We start from the raw sequence: 19031 nt of genomic DNA, 5'->3' as shown, positions 1-19031 counted from the left end.
AGAAAGACATACATGGTATGCACTCATTGATAAGTGGCTATTAGCCCAAATGCTTGAATTACCCTAGATCCCTAGAACAAACGAAACTCAAAACGGATGATCAAAATGTGAATGCTTCACTCCTTCTTTAAATGAGGAAACAGTATACCCTTGGCAGGGTAGGGAGAGGCAAAGATTAAAACAGAGACTGAAGGAACACCCATTCAGAGCCTGCCCCACATGTGGCCCATACAGATACAGCCACCCAATTAGACAAGATGGATGAAGCAAACAAGTGCAGACTGACAGGAGCCGGATGTAGATCGCTCCTGAGAGACACAGCCAGAATACAGCAAATACAGAGGCGAATGCCAGCAGCAAACCACTGAACTGAGAATAGGACCCCCGTTGAAGGAATCAGAGAAAGAACTGGAAGAGCTTGAAGGGGCTCGAGACCCCATATGTACAACAATGCCAAGCAACCAGAGCTTCCAGGGACTAAGCCACTACCTAAAGACTATACATGGACTGACCCTGGACTCTGACCTCATAGGTAGCAATGAATATCCTAGTAAGAGCACCAGTGGAAGGGGAAGCCCTGGGTCCTGCTAAGACTGAACCCCCAGTGAACTAGACTGTGGGGGAGGGCGGCAATGCGGGGAGGGTTGGGAGGGGAACACCCATAAGGAAGGGGAGGGGGGAGGGGGATGTTTGCCTGGAAACCGGGAAAGGGAATAACACTCGAAATGTATATAAGAAATACTCAAGTTAATAAAAAACAAAAAACAAAAAAAAACAAATACAAACTAGACATGAATGAAAAAATAAAAGGTATATACTAACATTAGCAATACAATTCTCTCTCATAACTGACACCTAATTTCCTTTATTTCTTTGAGTTAAATGTGGGAAATTGTTCTCAAACCTCTTAATGAGGTGTGAACAAACATTAACCAAACAAATGTTTCATCAAATGGCACTGACTGACAGGAACTGATTATCAGATAAGAAATAAGCATTATAACTTATAGAATGTATGCACAGGTGCTGATATTGGACAGCATGGGTGTTGAATCTATAATTCTAGGTATCATTGGATTTAGCATAATGACATGTATTCCAGGTAACAGTAATCACAGGAAGTTTAAGGAAAAATTGTAAACATGACTAGAATACAATAGTATATGAACAGAGAGAATGCTCAACTCCTGGCTTACGTTGCATGTGAGACTGCCCTTCTCTACATTAGACATTGGAAGACATAATGTCCCATGATTCAATTCAAAGTCTGAATGATATAGGACATTTATGACCTTCTGAACTCTTGTCTTACTATGGAAGTTCTGATGAAATCTATTGTGTTCATACATATAGCTGTTGACACATGCTCTGGTCTGAGCTGCCAAGAGAAGATTGTTCCTGGGAATAAAAAATGTGATATACAATTTCATTCCATGGATATGAATGAAATCATGACACCTGAGGATGGAGAACATGATCTTCACAACATGTTTTCAGATATGTGTTGATCAAAAGTTTCCAGACCTCAGATGTAGAGCTTGAGGCCAAAATCTTCCTGATGTATCCAGGGAGTATGAAACAGGATGAGTGGAAAGGAACTGTTGAATGTAACTAAGTGGATCTCCAGATATTAGTAGCCTTAAAGCAGACACAGAGATTTGTGTGTGTGTGATGCTTGTCTGCATAAGAATCAGATTTCACAAGTGCTCCATCTTAGATCCTAGCAGACATGAAGAAGCTGTGCGCTTTCACTATTGCCTTTTTGCTCTTGAAGTTTTCTTTCATCGTGTTCTATTTGACTGAACCTATTTGCTTTTGGAGGATAAAGAATAGTCAAGATAATGGTGAGGATTTGTGAAATGATTGTGGTTTTTTTCCTTCGGACAACTGAGAAACCTATTGAAGACAATTTTTATAATGAAGTTATTGATTTTAGGTAAGTCAGTAACTTTATTTCCTGCTTCAATTTCATGAATTAGAAATACTAAGCTGTGTACACAAACTGTGGGGTTCTGTCCTATTCATCCTCCTGCTTTAGGAACCACTAAAAAGTAATTATTATGTCAATTACTATTTTAATACTTTCAAATGTGTCACGGTTTAGTTTAGCTTTACTACATTGGGCTCCAGTTCTCAATGATGAACAATGAGAGAGACTGAATTCTCTCTTTCGAATTTTTATTTATATTTTATGTAGAAAGGTTTCTCTTCATCTGCCTTAAATTAAAAAATCCCACCTTTGGCAAGAGCACAATATGAATAGATTACACCCCTGCCTAGATTCAATTGACTGTCAATGATTCCTGTGTGAGCATGTATCAAAATTCCTTCATAAAAAAGTTATCTAATTTTGGTCTACAACAGTTGAGCATACATTCATACATTGAAATATGTGTGTATGTGTACATGTATAACATTGGATATATATTTGTGAATATACATACATTTTGTTTTTAAAATAATCTTTAAATGAGCACTTCCTGCCATTCTAAAGCTGACATTGAATGCAGAAAAAGCCTGTCAGTCTTCATATTCTGTTATCAGAATAATCTTTTGGTTTAATATGCAAGTACTCAGTCATGGATTATGCTTATTATCAGTATCAGATAGATGGTTAATATTTCTATTAATTATTGAATAAATATAACATTAGAGATTATCTAGGAGCATACATGTATTTCTTGTGGATAAGAAGCTGTTTTCAATGTGGCTATATAGTTCTGAGACCCCAATTGTGATATGTTACCATTTGTGCCTGCACATCATGAGGGAAGGAGTGTTTAAATCACTCACCTTTTCACCAATCAATGTGCCTGGTACTTCTTTCTTTCATGAACTGTGGTTTCCTGTGCTTTTCTGTCTTTGACTCTCATCCAATTTCTTATTCAATTTTCATGTCTTTGGGATTCAAAGTATATATTTTCCAATAGTTAGTCACAGTACACTATGTACACTTTGATAGTGATGGTGGCTTCACATTATTATACTTCTATGTTAGGTCAGTAGGAATTTCATTTCTGATGTGTTCTGTATTGTCCCACATCTCAGTGAAAACAGTGGAAATTTTTATTGGTGACACTTTCATAAGCCATAATGTTTAAAATTACAAATGTATGAACTGAGTCAATACACTTTTCAGGTTTAGAAAGAAAAACTTAGCTCCAAACTCTCAATTGGAAAATGCAATTTTCAGCAAATAAGCATGTTTTGTGTTTTTACTCTTTATGAAAAGTAGTTGCTAATAATATCAGATGAACTGCCACCTGTGCTGGGGCAGAGGAACACACTTCATATGGCAAGATCTCTGTGCTCAGACATCACTTAAAGGATCTCAAAGAATTGGGAAGACTGAGGTGTTAAGAAAAATCTGGTACATTTTTTATGAAATAGATATAGTAACAACACAATAAAAGGTAACATTAAATTGATGTGTAAAAGAGCCTAAAGGATAATATTCCGGTTATGTAGTTTTTCCTTTCTTATTGTATATTTTGAAATGGATAAATAAATTAAAATGAAATATATCTTTAAATAATTATCCTGTTTGATGAATAGTAACAGTTAAGAAAATTACAGTCATGTTATACAAATATCATGAAATAATATTGTTATATTTTCTCACTGTGCATGAAATTATCATTATGAAATTTGCAAAAAATTCTTACTGATATAATTTTTTCTCTTCTAGACCTTTGATAATCTTTTTTATGTAAAGTGATTGTATGATAATGTACATAGATATAATACATTTTGAATATTCTCATTATGTTAGGTAGTATTATATAAGGGCTTTTTAATATATTTCTCAATGATACATTTTAATATTTTATGCTCTTTCACTATGCTAAATTCCCAAAGAATTTTTGTATGTTTTGAAACAATTCAGTAATCAACATTAGATATAGGATCCTCAATTATGGATATTATCAAACATGCATCAATGATATTGTTATGAATATAAAAACAAAATTTTTGATGTCATATTTGTTTCTCAAAGTACTCAATATTGTTAAGAGGTTTGATAGTATAAAATGCATTTAAATAAAAAAATTATGGGGAATGCTATGTATTTTGTATGTGGTTTAATTCATGCTTTTTAAAAATGTATCTGTGGAATTACAACTCCAAGATTATTTTATAGCAGTCTTACTCAATAGAACTGTAATCTTAATCAAGGATGGATCTCAGAGATAAAACAATACTTATCTATTTCCATGAATACCAAATTTATCATACCATAGTGCCTATGTTTATGAATTCTTAAATTATATTCTGCTCTAAAGATCTCTAATTTATGAGACTTATTCCAACACTGAGACAAAAATTTATCATGTCTCCTATTACAAACGTTACAGCATTTGAAATTTTATGCTTCAAACATCTCCCTTAATCATCACTATGCCTTGTTTTAGAATACCAGCAACAAAATATGAGTTTTTCCTGGTAAAGTTTTTTGCTACTGATGAGATCAACAAGAATCCTTATATTTTACCCAACATGTCTTTGATCTTCTCCCTTATTGTTGGACTGTGTGAAGATGCATTGGGAGTTCTGGATCTAATATATACACAACAAAACAATTTTTTGAAATTTATTAATTATGTCTGTGGAGGAGGGGACCTTTGTGATGTAGAACTTACAGGACCATCCTGGAAATCATCGTTAAAACTGGCAATTAATTCTATGACACCAATGGTAAGAATGTGTAACACTAAATGTGTTGACAACATTTAAATTCCATTTACATGTACCTACATGAAAACTTGGACAGCATTCATGCATGAGTATGCTGTGCTACACACACACACACACACACACACACACACACACATACACACACACAAACACACAGACATAGAATATATATATATATATATATATTCCATGACCTAATAGGAATAATACAGAATATTCATAGTATAATTTCCTATCCTCAATAGGCATTATAGAAGGTGAATAATATTACTTGTATATAATTCCAAACATCTTAACAATCATATTCCTCATGCGGACCTTTTATCCATTCTTCTATATCCTTTAGGTTTTCTTTGGACCATTTAATCCTAACCTAAATGACCATGACCAGTTGCCCTATGTTCATCAGATAGCATATAAGGATATATGTTTGTCCTATGGCATGGTCTCCTTGATGCTTCATTTTAGATGGATTTGGATTGGACTGGTCATCTCAGATGATGACCATGGTATTCAGTTTCTCTCAGATTTGAGAGAGGAAATGCAAAGCCATGAAATCTGCTTAGCTTTTGTAAACATGATTCCAGAAAATTTGCAGATATACATGACAAGGGCTAACATATATGATAAAGAAGTTATGGGGGTTGGGGATTTAGCTCAATGGTAGAGTGCTTGCCTAGCAAGCGTAAGGCCCTGGGTTCGGTCCCCAGCTCCAAAAAAAAAAAAAAAAAAGAACCAAAAAAAAAATTATGACATCTTCAGCAAAGGTTGTTATCATTTATGGTGAAATGAACTCTACTCTAGAACTCAGCTTTAGAAGATGGGGATATTTAGGTGCTCAGAGAGTCTGGATCACAACCTCACAATGGTATGTCATCACAAATAAAAAAGAATTCAACCTTGATTTCTTCCATGGAACTGTCACCTTTGCATACCACAAAGGTGAGATTACTAAATTTAGGAATTTTATGCAAACAATGAACACTTCCAAATACCCAGTAAACATTTCTGATTCTATACTGGGGTGGAATTATTTTAATTGTTCAATCTCTAAGAATAGCGTTATCAAAATGGATCATTTTACATTCAATGATACATTGGAATGGAGAGCACTGCAAAAATTTGACATTGTCCTCAGTGAAGAAGGATACAATTTGTATAATGCTGTGTATGCTGTGGCCCACACCTACCATGAAATCATCCTTCAACTAGTAGATTCTCAGCAAATGGCAAACCTCAAAGGAATATTCACTGATTGTCAGAAGGTAAAGTTTCTTACATGTCATTATGCTTAGATATATCAATATGATCTCTTAAATTGACCATCAGAAATAACTGTACATTTGTAAGAGATTATTCTTTCAGTGTAAAGATTTCTACACTACAAAATTCCCTAGTGAATCCTTTACATGGATATGCATCATTCACAAGGATAATATTTAATAGGAGATAATACACTTTTATGAATATTAGTGAGTTTCATGAAACATGTCTCAACATATTACCAAAGGAGTTCAAAATTTAAAATAGGTGCCAAGAGTTTTATCATAAAAGCCTTAAGTGATGACTAGAATAGAATATTTTTCTAAAAGAATTTCTCAGGAATCAGTACATGTGCTGTGATTAATAGTTATCTTTTAAATTAATAATTTTATTTAAATTAATAATTTACAAAAACATAAATGATTAAGACTGCGCATTTTATTAAGTTTATGTTTATTTCATATATGTATATTGTATGTATATGAAAGAACAACAACCATTCTTTATTTTCACAACTTCCAGATACTCAGACTTCCTCTTCATTCTCACATACATGGCTTCATTTTTTAAGAACTATTTTTGACAAACATGTGTATACACACACACACACACACACACACACACACACACCAAGTTACTTGTTATTTGGTAATCATTTCTTCTAGCATGTTTTACCACTGAACATTAACATGAAGTATATTTATTTTTCTTATCTATGATGTATATTGTATTTTGTTATGCAGGATTATTTTAATACAGCTGTCTTTTAAAGTCATGAAAACATTAGGGGAATTCTCAATTTAGCATTCCTTTAATTGATATGCATTCGTAAGCATCTAATTACGCGTCTCATTTAGGTGGTTTCCTTGCTGAAAACCAGGGTATTTACTAACCCTGTTGGAGAACCAGTGAACATGAATCAAAGGGAAAATCAGTGTACAGAGTATGACATTTTCATCATTTGGAATTTTCCACAAGGCCTTGGATTAAAAGTCAAAATAAGAAGCTATTTTCCTTATTTCCCACAGAGTCAACAACTTCATATATCTGAAGACTTGGAGTGGGCCACAGGAGGAGGAACACCAGTGGGTCTACCCCAATTTCAATTTTTTTCAGGATATCTAAATTTTAAAATATGAAGCACTGAAGTAATAGCTCTGTAGTTAAGACCAATTATTACTCTTGTAAAAGATCATCCTTAGTTACAAGCACCAAAATTTAATAACTCTTAACTTCATGTAAACTGGTCATAGGAATTAAAGTTCTATGGACTTCATTTTCAATTGTACCCACATGCCTATTCACTGCACACTACAGGAATATATTTGTTTAATTTGTAGTAATATATGTATAATTAAAATTTCATAACTATATATAAACCATGTAATTTTCTAATTCTGTGTGAACATATTTATAACCTAATTAAGTATATCATGTGTTCACTAACAGAAATCTTTCTCGATTCAAGTTTTTTTATTTTTTAATTTATATATACTTTTATTGGTTATTTTATTTATTTACATTTTAAATGTTATCTCCCTTCCTGGTTTCCCCTACTCTGGGAAGGACTGCAATTTCTGGCATCAGTGGCCAGGAGGCCCTTGGTCCTGTGGAGACTGGATGCCACAGCAAAGGGGAATGATGGGGGGCTGATTTACCTTACTTTCTCTATCCATACAACTCAGGTGAGCAGGATTGTGATTGTATAAATAAAGGTGGATTGACTTAATCAGGACACCTGCGTGAAGGTAAACAGGTGTTCATTTTTTTTTCTGTAACTGCATCTGCCTTCAGGTTCAAGAATCACACTGGAGAAGGATTTCAGCAGTTAACAAATGAACTGACACAGTGTTTGCAGTCATTAAGAAATTTAAATTTGGTTTTCTTTCCTTCAGCGCTTACATTTTAAATTTTATACAAGAATTGCTGAAATTCAGTGAAGGCAAATTTAGTGTTTGGCCTCACACTGTATGTGATCAAATGTCCCTTACTCCACATAGATTGGTGACACTATTATTGAAGATTGTGCAGCACAGCTGACTCCAGATTAAACTTAAATTCATCTGTTTTACCCTATTTATTCTCTTGAGTAAAACATGGTTCTGACCTTTACATAAATTTCTGACTTTCAGAGTCTTGAAAGGAGCACTCGATATCAAGAAGACTGTGGTGGACATTTCCAACTTGTAAGATAGTTTACAGTTACGGCAACACTTTGTATCAAACAAGTGAAATCCAGAAAGTTGTCATGTGAACCAGTTTCACTGGATACCTGTGTTGTCAGAATCTAGTATCTGCCAAACATTTGAAGTCTTGACCTTTCTCAATAGCCCCTGGCTGTGTAGATGATCTCATTTGCTCTGCTTGCCATCCTTTCATGTCAATCACTTACTAGGTTGTGGCAGCTTCTGATTGGTATGCTCTACATATATTGGGTATCTATGACTAGAGTCTTCCTAGTCATCATTAACAATTAGTGCTTCCTGTTCTTTCAATTATCACCATGAAGTTCTTGGTACTCCTTGTGTTGATTTGTGCCTCTACTACCCTGGTCTCTTGCTGTAAGTAAAGATTATTACTTGAAGTTTAATTTTGTTGTACAGTAAATACGATTACTAAATCTATGGGGCATGAATCAGTATAAGTTTTTACTTGATGTTATTTTGTTAGTTTCTAGTCTTATCTCCATTTTTAATGTAAATGGTTTTAATATAATAATAATAATCAATTGTCCTATGCTTATGTGCATGGGAGGTTGCTTATGCCAAGGACATGTAGACATCTGTGAAAAATTGCAAGGGTTAAACATATGGCAGAATTGATGAATGTAAAGTAAAAGAATGGATATGCAAGCCTTATTGGCTCCAATATTATTCTAAAAATATGTTGGTTCTTCATCTGCTGCCTTTTCTTCTCATTCAAGTTGCCTCTGCAGAGAACTCAGTTGATGAAAACACCTATGTGACTGAAATACATCTAAGGCATATGAAAGGCACAGAATCTTATGAAGAACCAGAGCAAAGAGAAGAGAGCCGGTTGGATCTTTGTAACAAAATATTGGATTGTGAGTCCTTCATGTGGCTTCTCAAATTCCTAGGTTCTCGAAGGGCACAAGAAATTGTATTTTGGGGAGTGGACAAAAGGTAGAACATCAGGAAATTACTAGGGAAGAAGAGAGAACAAGGAAATTTAAGGGTCTTATTTCATTTAACTTGCTTTTAAATATTGTGTGTTCTTCAAAAATTAAGCTTATACGTAACTTCAGGATGGTTAGAAGTTAAGTAACCCCAATTTTCAGTTTTAACAGCCTTGCTACTTCAATATTAGACTTAGAGAAAATTAGTCTAGAATAGTGATCACTTAAAGCACACACACACACACACACACACACACACACACACACACACACACACACACTTTTTATGTAGCAGAGTAACTACACATGGCTTTTCTTTTTCCTAATTCTGCTTTCTTTGCAGAGCATTCTGAAAGACTATATTGAAAATAGAAATGGAAGAGGGCTTTGTAAGGAAATTTTCTGGGACCGTGACTGTTTAGCATGACTTCAAAGATATCTACATTTTGAAAGTCTTTCAGGACACTTTTCTATTCTGGGGATTGCTGTTCCTAGCCCTGCAAATGTTAAGCAAATATAAAGTATATTATTTTATACTCTAGCCATATGTTAGACATCACATTATGTAATTGACAGATTTAATGCGATTTACTAAAAACTTACTCTATGAAATAAACAGAGTAAATAGGAAAATATGTGAGTCTTCCAATACACTCCACTTCCATTCATGTAAGAAGAGGGACAGAGCATATTTCCTTTCAAGATATGGGTTCTGAGTAATCCTTAAGTATTGCATTCTACTCCTTGTCTGGGATTTTTCTCGTCACCTGGTTCAGTGATCTATATTGGTGGATGCTGTGTATATGGTTGTTTTCTTATAAGAGAATCTGGATAACTTTGAAATATTAGAAGAAAAATAATGCACAATGGTCATAAGTTATTTTATTTATTTACATTCTAGTTGTTTATGCTCCTCTCTTCACTCTGAGAGGATGTTCTCCTTCCCTGGGGCCTCAAGTCTCTTGAGGATTAAGCACATCTCCTCCCAGGCACACATCTGTTATATAGGTTCCGGGGCCTCAGGCAGACTCCTGTGTGCTCTTGGTTGGTAGCTCTATCTCTAGGAGCTCCCTGGGGTCTGGTCTTCCTATGTGGTTGCTCTCACTTTCACCTTCCTTAATCTCCCCTTTTTCAACCACAAGGGTCTCCAACTTCAATGTAATGGTTTGCTGCAAGTATCTGCATCTGTCTCAGTCAGCTGCTAGTAGCTGCTCTCAGAGGAAAGCCATGCCAGACTCCTGTCTATATAAGTACAGTATAGCATTAGTAATAGCGTCAGGTTTTGGTGTAACCCATGAAATGTATTCCAAGTTGGGCCAGTCATTGGACTGCCTTTTCTTCAGTCTCTTCTCCATTTTTTGTCCCTGCAGTTAATTATGAAAGAAAAATTCTGTGTAAGAAATTTGATTGTGGGTTAGTAACCCTGTGTCTCCATTTGAAGCCCTGTCTATGTACTGGAGGTAGACTTTTCTAGTCCCCTCTCCCCACTGTTGAGCATTTTCGTTATGGTCACCCTCAATAAGTTCTGAGAGTCTGTCACCTCCAGGGTCTCTAATATTTTATAGAGGGTACCCCTACCTCCCATCCCTGAAGGCTGTTTCTTTCCATTCATTCCCTTGGGGCTCTGGTTCTCTCTTCTGCCAATTCCTCCAGATCTGATCCTGTTCCCCATTTCTGTTCCCCTCTCCCAACCAGGTCCTCCCTCCCTTTGCTCTTTTCTTCCCCCTTCTAAATAGGATTGAAACCTCCTCACTTGAGCCTTTTTGCTTGTTAAACTATTAATGTCTGGAGGGTTTATCCTAGGTATTCTGTACTTTTGGATCATTATCCACTTATCAATGAGTACATAAAATGTATATGCTTTGGGGATGGAATTATTCAGGATATTTTTCAGTAATATCCATTTACCTATAATATTCATAATGTCCTCATTTTAGTACCTCAAACCCTCTATCCCCTCCCCCACCTCTGCCTCAATGAGGGTGCTCTACCACCCACCCACACACTCCTGCCTCAGCACCCTAGCATTCCCCTATGCTAGGTTATCAAGCCTATACAGGGCCAAGGATCTCCTCTCCCACTGATGCCAGATAAGGCACTCCTCTGCTTCATATCCTGCTGGAGACATCCCCCCATGTGTACTCTGTGATTGGGGGTTTAGTCCTTGGGGGCTTTGGGGAGTCTGGTTGGTTGATGTTCTTCCTATGGAGTTACAATCCCCTTCAGCTCCTTCAGTCCTTGCCCTAACCCTTTCATTTCAGGTCCCATGTTCAGTCCAATGTTTGACTGTGTGCATCCACATCTGTAGGTATTGGCAGAACCTCTCAGGGGATATCTGTATCAGGCTCCTGTCAACAAGCATTGCTTGGCATCAGCATTAGTGTTTGGTTTTTGGTGTCTGCAGATGGAATGGATCCCTTGGTGGGGAAGTCTCTTGATGATCTTTCCTTCAGTCTCTTCACTCTTTGTCCCTGCATTTCCTTTTGACAGGAGGAATTCTGCATCATTATTTTTGAGGTAGATGGGTGGCCCCTTCTCTAAGCGGGGTTCGTGCCTATCTAATGGATATAGTCTCTGCAGGTTCTATTTTCCCTTTGTTGGGTATTTCAGCCAATATCCTCTTGGTTGGATCCTTGAAACCTATTGGGTCCTTGGCACCTGGGACTTTCTATTGGTTACTCCTGTCCCCCTCCCCCACTCCTATACACCTCCTCTCAAATTTATGACCCTCTGTACTTCTCTCCCATCTCTTTCATATCTGAACCAAACTCCCCTTTTCCTTCCCCTCCTCTCTCCCTCCCAGATCTCACTCTCCCTCTATCTCCTGAAATTCTTTTCTGTTCCCTTCTGAGTAAGACTGTAGCATCCACACTTTGTTGTAGACTTCCTTCTTCTTTGGTTTCATATGGTCTGTGGGTTGTAGTGTGGGTATTTTGAGCTTTGTGTTTTGGCAAATATCCACGTATCAGTGAGTACATATCATGTTTGTTCTTTTGTGATTAGATTGCCTCACTTGGGATATTTTCTAGTTCCATTTATTTGCCTAATAATTTCATGAAGTCATTGTTTTTAATAGTTGAGTAATACACCATTCTGTAAATGTACCATATTTTCTGTATCCTTTCCTCTGCTGAGGGACATCAGGGTTGTTTCCAGCTTCTGCCTATTATTAATATGGCTGCTATGGACATATGGAACAAGTGTCCTTGTTATATGCTGGAGCATCTTTTGGGTATATGCCCAGAAGTGATAAAGCTGGGTCCTCATGTAGAACTATTTTCAATTTTTGAGAAATCACCAGATTGATTTTCTGAGTGGTTTTACCAGCTTTCAATGCCACCAGCAATGGAAGAATGTTCCTTTTTCTCCACATCCTCACCAGCATCTGCTGTAACCTAAATTTTTTATCTCAGCCATTCTGAGTGGTGTGAGATGGATTCTCAGGGATGTTTTGATCTGCATTTATGATCACTAGGAACTTTGAACATTAATTTAAGTGTTTTTTCGGAGATTTGAGATTCATCTGTTGTGATTTTTCTGTTTAGCTCTAAACCCAATTTTTTTTAAATCTTTATTAACTTGAGTATTTCTTATTTACATTTCGATTGTTATTCTGCTTCCTGGTTTCTGGGCCAACATCCCCCTAAACCCCTCCTCCTCCCCTTCTCTATGGATGTTCCCCTCCCCGTCCTCCCCCCACTACCGCCCTCCCCCCCAACAATCACGTTCACTGTGGGTTCGGTCTGGGCAGGACCAAGGGCTTCCCCTTCCACTGGTGCTCTTACTAGGCTATTCATTGCTGCGTATGCAGTTGGAGTCCAGGGTCAGTCCATGTATAGTCTTTGAGTAGTGGCTTAGTCCCTGGAAGCTCTGTTTGGCTGGCATTGTTGTTCATATGGGGTCTCAAGCCCCTTCAAGCTCTTTCAGTCTTTCTAAGATTCCCTCAACTGGGGTCTCGTTCTCAGTTCAGTGGATTAATGATGGCATTCGCCTATGTATTTGCTGCATTCTGGCTGTGTCTCTCAGGAGAGATCTACATTCGGTTCCTGTCAGCCTGCACTTCTTTCCTTCATCCATCTTATCTATTTTGGTGGCTATATATGTATGGGCCACATGTGTGGCTGGCTCTGAATGGGTGCTCCTTCTGCCTCTGTTCTAAACTTTGCATCCCTATTCCCTCCCAATGGTATTCTTGTTCCCCTTTTAAAGGAGTGAAGCTTTCACACTTTGGTCATCCTTCTTGAGTTTCATGTGTTTTGTGCATCTAGGGTAATTTGAGCATTTGGGTTAATATCCACTTATCAATGAGTGCATACCATGTGTGTTTTTCTGTGATTGGGTTACCTCACTCAGGATGATATTTTCTAGTTCCATCCATTTGCCTATGAATTTCACAGTCATTGTTTTTGATAGCTGAGTAATATTCCATTGTGTAGATGTACCACATTTTCTGTATCCATTCCTCTCTTGAAGGACATCTGGGTTCTTTTCAGCTTCTGGCTATTATAAATAAGGCTGCTATGAACATAGTGGAGCATGTGTCTTTGTTATATGTTGGGGCATCTTTTGGGTATATGCCCAAGAGAGGTATAGCTGGTCCTCAGGTAGGTCAATGTCCAATTTTCTGAGGAACCTCCACACTGATTTCCAGAATGGTTTTACCAGTCTGCAATCCCAGCAACAATGGAGGAGTGTTCCTCTTTCTCCACATCCTCGCCAGCATTTGCTGTCACCTGAGTTTTTGATCTTAGCCATTCTCACTGGTGTGAGTGAAATCTCAGGGTTGTTTTGATTTGCATTTCCCTTATGACTAAAGATGTTGAACATTTCTTTGAGTGTATCTCAGCCATTCGACATTCCTCAGCTGTGAATTCTTTGTTTAGCTCTGAAGCCCATTTTTTAATGTGGTTATTTGTCTCCCTGCAGTCTAACTTCTTGAGTTCTTTATATATTTTGGATATAATCTATATTCAATTTTTAATTAGGTGAATTACTTTTTTGGAGGCTAACTTCTTGTTACACATGCATATACATGCCCTATATTGAATATGGGATTAGTGAAGGTTTTTTCCCAATCTGTAGACTGCTGATTTATCCTGTTGATGGTATCTTTTGCCTTCCTGAAGCTTTTTGATTTTATGAAGTCCTATTGATCAGTTGGTGATCTTAGAGCCTGAGCTATTGATATTATTTTCAGGAAATTTCTCCCCTGTACCAATGAGTTTAAGATTCTTTCCTACTTTCTCTTTTATTAGATTCGGTGTATCTGGTTTTATTACACCTCAGTGTATTGAGGTCCTTTATCTACTTCAACTTCAGCTTTGTGTTACATGATCAATATGGACACACAATCTGCCAGTTGGACCAGCACCATGTATTGAAGATGCTTTCTTTTTCCATTGTATGGTTTTGGATTCTTTGTCAAGATCAAGTGTCCATAGGTGTATGGGTTTACTTCTGGGTCTTTGATTCTATTCCATTGATAGGCCTTATATTGAACCATCCCTGCATCTTTGGGATGAAGCCTACTTGATCATGGTGAATAATTGTTTTGATGTATTCTTGGATTTGGTATATGAGAATTTTATTGAGTATTTCTGCATCAATATTCATAAGGGAATTGGTCTGAAATTCATCATGTTGGGTCTTTGTGTGGTTTTAGTATCAGTGTTACTATGACTTCATGGAACTCATTAGTTAGTGTTCCTTCTGTTTCTGTTTTGTGGAATAGATTAAAGAATATTGCTATTAGGTCTTCTTTGAAGGTGTGGTAGAATTCTGTATTAAAAGAATTAGCTCCTGGGCTTTTTTTTGATTGGGGTACTTTTAATAATTTCTTCAATTTCATTAGGGATCATGGGACTGTTTAGATGCATTGTCTGATCTTGATTTAACTTCAGTTCCTTGCATTTGTCTATAAAGTTGTCCATTTGTCCAGACTTTCCAGTTTTGATGAATATAGGTGTTTGTAGTAAGATCTGATAATTTAAAAAATTTTTGGGTTTCTATTGTTATGTCTCCATTTCATTTCCGATTTTGTTTATTTGGGTATTGTCTCTGTGCCCTCTGGTTAGTCTGACTAAGCTTTTATCTACCTTGTTGATTTTAATCAAAGAACTAGCTCCTGTTTTTTTGTTTTGTTTTGTTTTAATTCTTTGTCTAGTTCTCTTTGTTTCTACTTGGTTGATTTCAGCCCTGAATTCGTTTATTTCCTACCATTTACTCCTCTTAGGTATAGCTTCTCTTTGTTCTAGAGCTCTCATGTGCTATTAACCTGCTAATGTATACTCTCACCAATTTCTATATGGAGTCACTGAGAGCTACAGGTTTTTTTCTTAGCATTGCTTTCATTGGTCCTATAACTTTGGTTATGTTGTAACTACATTTTCATTAAGTTCTAAAAAGTCTTTAATTTTTTCTTTATTTATTTCCTGATCAACTTATCTTGTTCAGTTTCCATGAATTTAAGGGTATTCTGTTGTTTTTGTTGTCATTGAAGACCAGCCTTAGTCCTTAGTGATCTGATAGGACACATGAAATTATTTCAATCTTCTTGTATACTTGAGGCCTGTTTTATGACTGAGTATTTGGTCAATTTTGCAAAAAGTACAATGAGGTGTTGAGAAGAAAGTATATCCTTTTGTTTTAGGATGAAATGTTTTATAGATGTCTGTTAAATCCATTTGGTTCATAACTACTGTTAGTTTCACGGTATCTCTCTTTAGTTTCTATTTTCATGTTCTGTCCAGTGATGAGAGTGGGGAAATGAAATCCCCCAGTATTATTGTGTGGGGTTCAATGTGTGCTTTGAGCTTTAGTAACGGTTCTTTACAAATGTGGGTGCCCTTGAATTTGGAGCATAGATGTTCATAATAGAGAGTTCATCTTGGTAGATTTTTCCTTTTGTTGCGTAAAAAATGCCCTTCTTCGTCATCTTGATTACTGTTTGTTTCAAGCGATTTTATTTGATATTAAAATGGCTACTCCAGCTTGTTTCTTGGGACCATTTACTTTGAAAAAATTTCAAGCCTTTTACTCTGAGGCAGTATCTGTCTTCGTTACTAAATTATGTATCCTGTATGCAGCAAAATTCTAAGTCCCTTTTATGTATTTAGTCTGTTAGTCTATGTCTTTTTAATGGGGAATTGAGTTCATTAATGTTAAAAGATGTTAAGGACCAATGATTATTGCTTCCTGTTAATTATTTTGTTAGAGATGGAATTATGCTTGTGCTGCTCTCTTGTTTTGGGATTGTTTTGGATTAATTTCTTGCTTTTTCTTGGGTGTAGTTTCCCTCCTTGTGTTGGAGTTTTCCATCTATGATCCTTTGTACAGATAGATATGTGGAAAAATGTTTAAATTTGGTTTGTCATGGGATATATTGCTTTCTCCATTTATGGTAATTGAGGATTTTGCTGGGTATAGTAGCCTCTGCTGGTTTTTTTTTTTGTTGTTGTTGTTGTTTGTTTGTTTGTCTGTTTGTTTTCTTAGGGTCTGTATGGCATCAGGGTAAGATCTTCTGGCTTTTAGAGTCTGTTGTGAAGACTGGTATAATTCTGATAGGTCTGCCTTTGTATGTTACTTGACCTTTTTTCCTTACATCTTTTAATATTCTTTCTTTGTTCTGTGCATTTGGTGTTTTGAATATTATGTGATGAGAGGAATTTCTCTTCTGGTCCAATGTATTTGACATTCTGTAGCCTTCTTGCACATTTATGGCCATCTCTTTTTTAGGTTAGGGAAGGTTTCTTCTGTGATTTTCTTGAAGATGTTTTCTTGCCATTTGAAGTGGGATACTTCACCCTCTTCTAGTCCTATTATTCTTATGCTTGATTTTTTATTTATATCGTGAATTTCCTGTATATTTTTTGGTTAACCGCTTTTTACGCTTTGTATTTTCTGTGACTTATTTCTGTGTCAATATTTTCTATCGTATATTTTGTGCCTGAGATTCTCTCTTCTATATCTTGTATTCTGTTGGTGATGCTTGAATTTGTAGTTCCCTATCTCTTTCATTAGTAGTCCAACTCCCGTATTACCACCTTTGTGTTTTCTTTGTTGTTTCTATTTCCATTTTATAGTTCTTAGACCATTTTGTTCAATTCCTTTACCTACTTGATTGTATTTTCCTGCATTTTTAAGTGATTTATTTCTTTCTTCTTTATGGTTTTTACCTGATTGTCTGTGCCTTCCTATATGTCTTTAAGGGAAATCTTCATATTCTCCTTAAAGCCCTCTATCATCTTCATGAGATGGGATTTTAGGTCATTATCTTGCTTTTCAGGTATGCTAAGATATCCTGGGCTTGTTGTAGTGGGAGAACTGGGTTCTGATGCCAAATTGCATTGAGTTCTGTCACTTTTTCTTGCACTTTCCTCTGGCCATCTGGTTCTGATATTAACTGGCCTGAGTTTTTCTGACTACAAGGAAGCTGGTATGTCTATGTGATCTGAGTTAGAGCTGGTCTCCTTGGAGGTAGACAGTGTTGTCTCTAGTTTGGGTGTCTCTCCTATGTCTCTGATTAAAGCAGGCTTCCTATGACCCTGGTTACTGTGAACCTCTTGTGCCCCTGGGTACAGGGGAACTCCTGTAAACCTTGGTCTTTGAACCTCCTGGGAGACAAGCAGGCCTGCAAGGTTTGGGCAGGTATTGAGCCACTGGTCTGTCCCGGGTCAGAAGGTGGACCAGAAGAAAGGTAGTAACTGGGGAATGGGGGTGGGTGTATGCCCCATGTAGCTAGGCTGTTGTGGGTGTCCCAGTTGTTGTCCATATTTGGGGAAGATTCTTACCTGTGTCTTTAATTACTACAGATCTCCTTGGAGGCAAGCAGGCTGTAGCATTTGTGTGGGTATTGTGCCACTGATCTGGCTCAGGTTGAGAAGTGGGCTGGAAGCTACAATGTTTGCATTTTATAATCTGGAAAGGTTCAAGCTAACTTGGCTCCATTCCAGCTGCAACCTCAAAACTTTTGAATACTGAATTAATCGTCTTTTTGCTTCAGCTTCCTAACAGTTCAGACTACAGGCCCCTGCTTCAGGTTATGCAAAGTTTTATCTTTGAGAGCTAAAGGTCTCAAGTTTTTTCTCTTCCTCTGAATTCATAAGTGCTAGTCCTTCTTTAGATTAAAATAAGCAGAAGCAGAAGCAGAAAAGAAGAGGAAGAAGAAGAAGAGGAGGAGGAGGAGGAGGAAGGAGAAGAAGAAGACTCACTTTCAAATATTATTACATTATTTTTTTTCTTTTGTAGGTACCATGATTAGCATCGGGACTCTTCTTGACGCACTTTTAGATACCCTTGAATGATATGTGATTCTGGAAAATTGCCCGTGTTTGAATGAATGAAATGTATTTGTATCTTCTACTTTTCAGACTTCCTAGCCAGAAGACTTAGTCTTCAAATTTATTTCCTATAACTACATACACTGATGGCTATGTCCTTCACCTCTAATTTCATCTTATTTGCAATAAATGATAGTCAGTAGCAGCATCAAATATATACTTTAAATATGTATTGGTGGTAATTTTCTTCTTTTAGACAATTCATTGGAAACGTTAATTTTATTGTAGTACTTTCTTGTGTCCTTATAATAATTAAATTTTTTATCTGCTTACCTGAGAGATCCTTTTATTGTCTTAAAATTTGATATTTTAATTCATAGATATTAAGCATATTATAAATTCTTTAACTGTTTCAATATGAATGCACTAAACACTACTTCATTGGTTTATTGTCTCAGTTCCATTTCTCCAAATTGTTCTCTCGCATGACAAGGAATTATCTGTAGTGAGTTAGAGGTGTCAGGAATGAAGTAAGCCTTGGAATGTTGCTACTGCTCTCACACAGTAAGCCATATTTTGGAAGTCTAAGAGCTGATCTTGTAATGGATATATGTGTGAGATCTGGTTTTTGACCAAACTCACAAAACACTTGCAATAGA

General features: G+C 36.6%; 1 long non-coding RNA gene and 1 pseudogene across 1 annotated transcript; both read left to right on the top strand.

Moving 5' to 3' along the window:
- The first annotated feature begins 1729 nt into the window (after positions 1 to 1729).
- Vmn2r116l-ps37 (vomeronasal 2, receptor 116 like, pseudogene 37) lies at positions 1730 to 8009 on the top strand (annotated as a pseudogene).
- A 400-nt stretch (positions 8010 to 8409) lies between these two features.
- LOC148001173 (uncharacterized) lies at positions 8410 to 18664 on the top strand. Its single transcript, XR_015637217.1, has 3 exons — positions 8410 to 8519; positions 8882 to 9022; positions 18341 to 18664. It is a non-coding gene; the product is annotated as an uncharacterized LOC148001173 (long non-coding RNA).
- Positions 18665 to 19031: the final 367 nt, after the last annotated feature.

This window comes from Rattus norvegicus, chromosome 14 (assembly GCF_021556685.1).
Source record: "Rattus norvegicus strain SHRSP/BbbUtx chromosome 14, alternate assembly SHRSP_T2T, whole genome shotgun sequence".
In the NCBI taxonomy this organism is placed as follows: Eukaryota; Metazoa; Chordata; class Mammalia; order Rodentia; family Muridae; genus Rattus; species Rattus norvegicus.
This window is presented reverse-complemented; position numbering and strand designations above follow the sequence as displayed.